The following is a 10,596-nucleotide window of genomic DNA, read 5'->3' on the forward strand; positions in this document are numbered from 1 at the left end:
AGAGGCTGTGAGAAACGAAGCAGTCAGGGGAAGAGAGAAAACATCCACTGGAAAAAAAAGTAGTGAAATACTGAAGCAAAGAATGAAAAATAAATAGAAGCAAAAAAGGGAAAAACAAAATATTTGAGATAGAAATGAGTCCACTCACCACCCTCTACAAAATTTGTAGCTCTGTCTCTGGAAAAAATTATTTGTGAGGAGTAATTGTTATGTTTTTGAAGAGAGGTTGCTGGCACCCGCTGCCGGGCAGGCTGGGGCTCCCATTTGGAGGCAGACTGGTGAAGCCAGGACAAGCACTGGTGGTCTGTGCCCCATGGGCAGCCTCTGCCATGCCAGATCTGCATCTACCACCTGCAGACCATCTGCCTGGAGTCCAGCGAGGGCTTAGCAATGATCCACCTCGGATTTGGGGAAAACGGCTGGACTGTGGTGAAAAACAAACCATCAGAGGGTTTTCAGCTACCGCTACACCCAGCCCTTATTCAAAGTATTGCTGAACCATCCCAGTGAAGGAAGCATCTGCCTCCCATCTGCTCCCCCCTGTCTGCAGGGGCATATTTTTTCCATAAGCAGATTTTTTTCTTGAGTCAAAAAACTGCCTTTTTGGAGTGGGCCACAACCCCTGGGCTCCTGGAGCTTGGTCATTCCCCACGGCTGAGAGCTTGATTCCCGCAGTGAATGTGGCTTTTTCATCTGAGAGTGTAACCAGATACCTTTGGCAACTATGGTTATTTCAGGAGGGGGAAAAATACAACTCTTTCTGCTGATAACCTCATTGTAACTCGGCACAACCTACTAAAAACTTTCCAAAAGGTTATGGCATGTGATGCAAGACAGGTGAAGCTGGCTGCTTGGAAAGAACACGTGTGTACGAATTTGTGGTACCTGCCCTTTCTAAACTGCTCAGTGGACAGGGAGCAGTGGCCCTGGAAGACTTCACGAGCTGTCAGAGGCAATGTGTGTGCATTCCTGTGCGGGGCTTGGATGACACCAAGCGAAGAGAGAAACCATTATGTAACTTGGAAGATCGTATTATTCAATAACTTAAACACACACTCAAAAAAGATGTATCCCAGCCAACCGCTTCAGCGTGAAAGATGAGATTCATAAGATTAGTAAGGCCTCCTATCTGCCAAATCTTGCTGAGCATTACACCATGCGATGGAGTTGGGCTAACCCTGTGCGTTATTATGACTCAGCTTAGTGGGAGAGGTTGGGCAGGGCAAGGCAAACTTTACTATCAGCATCTGCTTAGAAATTGAGCTATATTTACAACACCGGGGCTGATACAATGTCTGTTGTGTTTGACTAACACCAAACATTGCAATACACAGCTTACCAGAAAGGGACTGGATTGGCAGCTAAATTGTTTAATTAAGATCAAATTACCAGAGGGCTAGATCTGGTTCTCAAGATGTAACACGGAGATTATTAGCAAGAAATGAGTTTTAATGTAAAAATAGCAGCTGCCACCAGGTACAACATGTAGCAGCTGGTGAGAGAAACCCAGTGTTTGCAACACTGAGCTTTGCCAGCTACCGCCCGTCACCAGCCTGGCTTTGCTCCTGCACTTGCCCAGGGGACAGCCAGGGCAGGGCAAAGGACCGGAGAGCAGGATTAGATGCTGTCCTCAGCTCCCACCCAGCACCCGTGAGGGCCCCATGCAAGGCGCTTTTCCCCCTGTTCTGGTGTCGAAGGGGCCAGCCTTGGGAAGGGGTGTCCCTCTCGCTTGCTTCTGCCCTGGGAGGTCATCGCGGGATGGGAATTGGCATGGCGAGAAGGAAAGTCACTTCATCCCTCCCAGTAAAGGGGTCATTGAGTCAATTGATCCTGTGCTACGCGTCCCCTCTCAGGAGAGTGTCTAGCAGAGCTAAGTGCAGGGTTAGGTGACCCTGGGGGTCCCTCCAGGTTTCCCACGAGTGACTTCTGTGCAGCAACAGCAACAGAGACCAGTTGCAAGCACAGGAATGAGCAAAGCCCGGTGCCTTGCAGCTTTGCATAATTTTTATATTTTTTTTCTATGAAGGTGTGAGCCCACATTGCTAATATTCCTTTCCCTGTTGGACACACTGAAAGCTTAAGTGGCCTTCCTCTAAGACAGCAGGACTTCTGGCATCCCTCTCCCACTTAGCAGCCCACATCCTTCAGTTTTATTTACTTTTGCAATGTATTTCTTTCTGTCGAATGTGAATAAATTTGACCAATGCATGGCGGAGTTATGAAGGAGGGTCAGACAGAGACAGAGACATGACTATGGGGTTTGTTTGAGCTTCATTTTCACAAGGAACCAGACTAAGATCCACCCACTAATGAAATATGCCCTGGTCCTGCTTATCTGGTGAGATACTTAAGAGTCTCTTAGCTTCCTGGTGCATTAAGCTCCACTTAGTGCAAAATCTGCCTATGACCCAGTGTCACCTCTGCATTTCCTTCACTGAGATCACCGCACACAAAGCATTTCAAAAGCGGGATCTAAACTTAGGGACCCAGACTGACGGACCCAAATTCTGCCTAGTTTTACCGACAAGTACGCAGCCCTGCAGCTCTGACCAAAGCCAACAGGAGCTGCAGTATATTAGGTACATCAGGTTATGGCAGCTTTTCTTAATGAACCGTTGGTTCTTTTGAGACTTGAGTTTCTTCGTCGTAGCTCAGTGCTCAGGAGAGAGGGAAGAAAGAAAAGTGTGTTGGTCTAATGCTGAAACAACTAATTTATGTACTTACACTGTGACTTAAGAAAGTTCTGCTTTAAGTGAGTTTATTAAGTGGAGTCAGGATGTCTGACAGCTAGCAGAGCCTCTGCAAATAAGACAAGGCTGTTGGTAGTAAAAAGTAGGAATCCAGTTAAAAAATAGCTCCTCCGGTTACAAGACTGCTTGAAATATTGTACTCTGGAAATGTTTGTGTTTTAAGCTGTTTTAGTGTACAGTATAAGTCATTGATTTTTTTTTTTTTCTTGGTTTTGTTGCTAAACCTACGAGGGGAAATGTTTTTCTCCAGTTACTGGACAGCAGCCATGAATTAGTAATGACCGACCATGTTTCAAAAGTGCATGTGTATTTTAATCTGCATTGAAAGCCATATTTATCTTCTTTCTGGAAGCTAAAGGAAGTTTTAACGTCTGTGCCACCAGCGAAGCACAAACTGCCGCGGGAGGGAGGCGAGCCTGGCGCGGGGCTGAGCGGCTGCCGCGTGTGGATGCTCTGCGTCCCGGCGCGGGGGTATCAGCTCAGCCTGCGTGGCGGACAGGCAGCTTTGTCCTGCGTCAGGCTCCGTGACCTCGGCTCACCACCCAAATTAACCTCATCCTGTTTAGGTAGTTTCCCCATCTCGGCACGATCCAGCTGTATCCCTTGTTTCTCTACGTTTTTAAGATGGAGGTGCAGCACCTTCACGCCGATGGGCTGCCACCGAGCTCTCGTGCAGGCAGCGAGGAGGTCTCGGCTGCTGGAGGAAATCACTGACACTTTGAGCAACAAGGTCGTGCTCTACGGTGCTTCCTGACCAGCATCTTAGACTGATGTGTTATCTGAGAATAAAGGTGCTTATTTCAGAGTGATTGCTTTATGAATTTATTGTAGCTCAGCCTGCAGCAGTTATGTTAGTTCCTCTATGGAGGCAATTTCCTTTATCCAGGGGAAACTGAGGTAGAGAAGGAGGATCACACAGAGCCTAAAGTGCTAATCTGAGATTTGAGACACCTTGGTTTATTACCTTCCACAGACTTCCTGGGACAAGCCACAAAGTCTCCTACTACCAATTCCAAACTGAATGTGGAAATTTCATCAAATATGCCTTCTGGGCCAGTGAGCAAAACACTCATGAAAAAAGCTAAGGTAATGGGGCTCCATAAGTACCTCTCAGAGAGATCCAGATGGATGTGCATGAAGAGATTAAGTTCCTGGTCTTCATCTTCTTTATATGAATGTAGATTGGGAGGAACTCTGCTAATGCAAAAGGAGTATAAGAGAAGTGGGATCCCGTGATTTACAGAGGTAAGACCACGCAATGAAGTCTGATTCTCAGTAGCCTACTTGAAGCAGCAGACTATTTTTCCTAATTCCCCTCTGTTCAATTACACCAGCCACTTTTCCTGGTGACCAGACAAGCAGAAATATTCAACTCAGCCCTTCCACTGTTATTTCTTCTGCTCTAACTCTGCCATCAATACTTTGGGGTCACTAGGGAGGGCAGTAATAGCAGTGACATCTTCAGGGCTGCTCTACAAGTTTCATTTGTACAAAATGTACTATTCGTAATGAATAATTCTTTAAGGAAAAAAAAAGTCAAAACTTTCAAAAAAATTTTGGGCTTTAAAAGTGTAATGAAATGATCACTTTTTTGGCTACATCAGCTTCACAGTACTTCTCTATTTGGGTGGAACAGGATAATCTCTGAAAGCCACACCCAAGTAATTCCAGTATTTCTGCTAATGTGTGTACACTTTGATTCTGTAACCTGAACTAGCATGTTCCCAGCTAGCTCAGGTATTTCTGCATGGCACTTCATGGAATAAACACATCCCAGTTGCCCCTAGGCCAATGTCCTGTCTTATGACAGTCATTTATAGCTACTGAAAGCATTTCCTTTTCCTTCCACCTTAGTTTTGCTCAGGTCCTGCTGGAGCTGACACTCTGGATGATAGATGGATAGAGCCACAGATAAAGGCACTGTGGAAGAAGAGAGGTTAAAAAGAGGCCTCCAAGATCCCATGGAAATATATGGGAAGAAAGAGATAGACGCATATAAATGGGGTGAAGAAGGATTAGGATGTTTGAGGGAATCCTTGAAGTTAATTAAACATGAAGGTGGTCCAGAGAGACCTTGAACAGTAAAATGAGGAGAAGCAAGGAAATTCAAGATGTCCAAGAGTGCAGCTGTCTGTGATATTAGCAAAAGAAGCATCTTAAGGGACAATAAAATGAGTTTCACAACACCTTGCAGTCTCGGCTAGTGTGAGAATGGATTTGAACTGATTTCTTCAACTGAAAGTGCAGTACTGTGGAGATCATGCTCTTGTCCTATGTTTGTGTGAAAACTAATGAGCACCAGAGATGTAGGCAGGACTATAGAGTCACACAGCTCTATCATGTTTAAGAGAATACTGGACATGGTAAGCTATTGTGTTGGGTTTGCATGGCAAGATTTTGTTAGCAGGGCGGCTACAGGGGTGGCTTCTGTGAGAAGCTGCTAGAAGCTTCCCCCACATCTGACAGAGCCAATGCCAGCCGGCTCCAAGACAGACCCGCCGCTGGCCAAGGCTGAGCCCTTCAGCGACGGTGGTAGCGCTTCTGGGAGAACAGATTTAAGAGGGGGAAAAAAGTTGTTGCACAACAGAAACAGCAGCCAGAGAGAGGAGTGAGAACATGTGAGAGGAACAGCCCTGCAGACCCCCAGGTCAGTGCAGAAGGAGGGGGAGGAGGTGCTCCAGGCGCCGGAGCAGAGATTCCCCTGCAGCCCGTGGGGAAGACCACGGTGAGGCAGGCTGTCCCCCTGCAGCCCTGCAGGGAGGTCCCCGGGAGAGCAGATCTCCACCTGCAGCCCGGGGAGGACCCCACACCGGAGCAGGGGGATGCCCGAAGGAGGCTGTGACCCCATGGGAAGCCCACGCTGGAGCAGGCTCCTGGCAGGACCTGTGGCCCCGTGGAGAGAGGAGCCCACGCTGGAGCAGGTTTTCTGGCAGGACTTGTGACCGCACGGGGGACCCACGCTGGAGCAGTCTGTGCCTGAAGGACTGCAGCCCAGGGAAGGGACCCACGCTGGAGCAGTTCATGAAGAACTGCAGCCCGTGGGAAGGACCCACGTTGGAGAAGTTCGTGGACAACTGTCTCCTGTGGGAGGGACCCCACGCTGGAGCAGGGGAAGAGTGAGGAGTCCTGCCCCAGAGGAGGAAGGAGCGGCAGAGACAACGTGTGATGAACTGACCCCAACCCCCATTCCTTGTCCCCCTGCACCGCTGGAGGGGAGGAGGTAGAGAAAATCAGGAGTAGAGTTAAGCCTGGGAAGAAGGGGGGTGGGGCAGGTGTTTTTAGGATTTGGTTTTATTTCTCATTATCCTACTCTGATTTGATTGGTAAGAAATTAAACTGATTTTCCCCAAGTTGAGTCTGTTTTGCCCCAACAGTAATTACTGAGTGATCTCTCCCTGTCCTTATCTTGACCCAGGAGCCTTTCATTATATTTTCTCTCCTCTGTCCAGCTGAGGAGGGGGAGTGATGGAGTAGCTTTGGTGGGCACCTGGCATCCAGCCAGGGTTAACCCATCACAGCTATCAGCCACAAGTTCTTCTGTTCCCTAAAGTGGCTCAACTGACTTCATCTGCCATCTCTTGGATGAACCTCTCTGGCCTTTCTCTGGGACCAGAAGATGAAGAGTGAGTCCGGTACTTGCTTGGGATGGGGACAGCTACAACACACAGATTATCAGTGACAGGTAAGACTGATCTAGTGTGGTCCTCTTCACTCCACGCACACAAAGTTTGGAAGACCACAGCTCTCAGATAACCAGAGAGACAGTCCTGATAACAACAGAGGGTTTTAAGGTTCTTGTGCCCTTCAGCAGCTCTGACACCAGAGCAAATCCCTGTCCTTCCTGAGAATTACATAGATTGAAAATTCACAGTACCACCCAATGGATATATTGATTCAGGCTGACCCTTCAGGGTCAGTGGGTTTCAAGATTTGGAGATTGCTGTTTCACAGCTGTGTGCACACAGACATTGACTTCAGTGGAGCCAGGCTAACACACAGTGATCTGGACAGCTGTATTTCTCCTTTCACATTGTTCGGACTTGTAAGTGTCTGGTTGATCCGGGTGAACAGAGCATGGTGTAAAGTGGTTTCCAGCCCATGCCATACCATCGGGTCATTCTGAGAAAACGAATGTGGCCCTTGGGGGTCTTTGCGGACAGCCTGGCACCAGTCTTGAGCTCTGGGAGCTTGGTGTGGAGATGTGTTGTGGTCTGACTCAGGAGAGAAACGAGGGTAATGGCCTTCAGCTAGTATTAAGTGGACGGTGGCTTGCACCATAAAAACCACCACAAATATTTTGTTATAGCCTGGTAAAAAGGACAAGTTTTTGCTTGTGCAGAGGCTGGGATTTTATTGAGCTGAGAACTGAAATACACCTCAGATCAGGACAGTGCTTCACAGTACCCACAAGTTGTCATTACATTGCATGTAGCTTTGTATGCTGCATGATCTGGATATTTTTTATGTCTTTCATCTTTCCATTTCTAGTGCTTACCATTTTGTGGGCTGAAGCTGAGGCAATTGTGTACATTGAACAATATGCTCTTCTCTCACAGAGTTTTTGGCTTCCTGTTTGGATTGATTAGTACATGGATGTCTTTGGGGCACTGAGTGAAAAAATAGACGTGCTTGTCTATGCTGCCAAAAGGCCCAGTTCATCTGTGATAAAACTCCAGGGAAAAAAAAAAAAAATAAAACAACCAACAATCAAACAATGGACTTGTAACACAGTTGGAGTTGACTCAGACTTCAGTGTTCAGTGTTCAGTGTTAGTCTCTCAAAAAGGTAACATTGATTCGGAGTATCTATTGCAGAGCCAAAAGCTAAACCACATGGTGGGGGAGGGCAAAGGGAGAGGTGGAAGCATTTTGCAAATGGAAGACTGTGTGCATTATTCAGGCTTTAACATTGCTTGCATTCATGGAGCAATGCCCTTCAGTTTGGGAAAGCATCACAAGCACAGCTCCTGTTTGGCAGGATGAATGAAAGGCATCTTACAGAATCTGTATGTAAGACCATTAGCCTGACGTCCGAGACACTGCAAAAGCTCCACTGATAAACCACACCTCTTGAAGGAGACTGGTATCCTTACATCACTGACACAGGCAAAGCCCTCAAGCTTGGGCGAATAAGGCCTTGTCTACTGGCTGCTCTCCTCACCGGTTCTTTCCACTGTTGCTACCCAAGGGATGCAAATGCAGGGAATATCTTGCAAAAAAAAAAAAAAAAAAATTATTCTGTCTCATCATTTAAAAGGTAATTTCATGAGTTTGGGTGTGGGTTTTGGAATTAGTGTGCTGGCAGACACAAAATCCCAGTCATTACCCTGCAGTTCTCATCAGTACCTCTTTGACTGTTTCTACGATGAAGGGCTGTACTGTGGACCCTCATTTTCTAGAAGGGCATATACTAAGGCATGGAGGAGAAAGGCAACTCAGTCAAGGCTGTGGAGCAGGCCAAGAGGAGACCCAAGTTTAAAACGAGGTCTCTAGATTCATAGCCTTACCCATGGACAACACAGTCTCTCCGGAGGGCGTTTTATGCATCCACAAATGGAACAAAATTAGTCAACAGCATGTTAAGGATTCCTCTGACCGCCCGTAACCTTGTTGAACCGAACTCCAATGTTGTTCTGAAGAAAAAACATGGCAGGTCTTCAACATCATGAAACCCTGAATAGTCACAGCCTGTGAGTACCCAGTCAGTTGTCATAAAACTGACTGATATTGGTTCGCTGGTGGAGAAGTAGCCATTTTCAGACAAGTTGTTTTAGCTACTGTCTTCAACTCTTCTAAACATTTAAATACAGAAACTGTTCACGACCTTATATTTTAGTGCTTTGTGGATTTATTTGTGTGTCTTAAAGTCTCTTCCTGAAGTATTTTGGATCGGTAGCCCTTTGAAACACAAACCTGCCAAGTCCATCTTTGGATAAACCTCATCAGTTTTAGAGCAATTGTGTGGGTGTATTTGGAAGCACTCCAAAGAAAATCCCAGCTGAATTGCATAATTCTGGTGTAAAGCAAAAATATATGGGGTGGGAAGAGTTTGTGGCATTTGAGTAAAGGAGAGAAGGGGGAAGAGTGAATGAGAGAAAGCATATTAAGCATAAATGTGATGTGATCATAAGTCAAGTGAGAGGCTAAACAGAATGCTGTGCATCCCAAAAAGAAAACTGTTTCTTTAATAGTAAAATAGGCTTGAAAGTTCAGGCTTCCCCACTCTTACAGGATAATTGGTTATTGCAGGTTGGAAGGGACATCAGGAGATCTCTAGTTCAACCTCCAGATCAAAGCAGGGCCAGATATGAGGTACTTCGTCCTGCTCTCCCCTTCTTACATCTTTATGACTAACGTCTTTGAATGACACTGTCTTGACAGCCCCCCTCCCCATGGTTGCAACAGCGAAGAGAAGGAGAATGAAGAGGAAGGCATTAGTGATCAAAAAGACTTAGGGACTTTATTCCTCTTCAAAGACAAGATGAAGTAAAACATGGAACTATTCTTTTGGCTGGCACAGTTCAAAAAATCAGTGTCAGCATTACCCAGTTGGGATATTACCAGTATAATCCCAATGAGGTTCTCTCATGGGATGCCTGTTGGAGAACACTTGTCTGAGTGGTCTACTAGTTCTTCTACACTTGTGATGGCCTTGCCCTCACACGCTCCTCCCACCACACCTTGAGTTAGCCAGACAAGCTCAGGACAGGAGACCAAATGACACTTGACACTTTCTTTCCTTACCCATCCTGATAAGAAAGATCAGTTTCGAACCAAAATACCAGGGAAGTTTGCATCTCCCCCCTGCCTGACTGCCTCAATGTTCCTGCAGCTTAAATACACATCAACACAATCTGAGAAACCCAAGACAGGGAGGAAAGCATGTATGTTCCAGCTGGGCTAAGGGACACTAACAGATGTACGGTACAAATTATTTCTTAGCACCCTTGCTGTGATTGCTAATTCAGTCCAAGATTTCTAGGCCGGTATGAAGGGATAATTATTCACATAACCATGAGGATTCTGGGCTGAATACGCCAGGACTGTAGTGCCTCTGTGTCCCAAACGCATGCCTGTTTGATGATCTAAGCAGCAGCTGGGTTAGTCAAACTACAACTTTGAAAATATTCACATACCCCCTCGCATTCCCAAAGTTTTTTTTTTAAAAGTGCTTGGATGGTATTTTTAAGTCCTTAAAAAGATGTGATATTCAGAAGCAACTTGGCACTTTCTGAAAACTGGCTAGTAGGGCAACAAAATCTCCTAGATTGTGCACCCAGGCATTAGACTATGTCAAACTTCTGATCATGCAGGAAAGGTTCTAAGGTCCCTGAAGTGTCTGAGTGGTATTTGACAATAACCCACAAACACAGAAGAGCTATGCTTGAGGCATTAACACACTTTGTACAAGGACGTTTTTCAGTTAGGATGGGAGTAGCAGGGCTCTCACAAAAATGAACATTTAGGAAAAATTTAAATTATAAAAATGTCTGGTTCTGGGAAGACTGCCTTACATCAGAAAAGGCCAGAATTTTAGAGTTATTTTGTAGCTTCTGTTGCTATCATGGTCTTACATGATTTTTGAAAAGTCCATGAAAATTACCTGATTTCCATTAGTTTCAGTGTAAATTAGATACCTAAGAAGCACCTATTTGCACCTTTTAGGTGCCTGAATACCTTTAACAGCCTAATACTTCAAAATTAAGCTGGAAAGGCTGTGAACTGAATTTCAGGTATCCAGCTGTTATTCTACTACCGTACCGAATATAGAATCATAGAATCATAGAATCATTTAGGTTGGAAAAGACCCTCAAGGTCATTGAGTCCAACCATCAACCATGCCCACT

Source organism: Aquila chrysaetos, chromosome 1, assembly GCF_900496995.4.
Source record: "Aquila chrysaetos chrysaetos chromosome 1, bAquChr1.4, whole genome shotgun sequence".
Taxonomy (NCBI): domain Eukaryota; kingdom Metazoa; phylum Chordata; class Aves; order Accipitriformes; family Accipitridae; genus Aquila; species Aquila chrysaetos.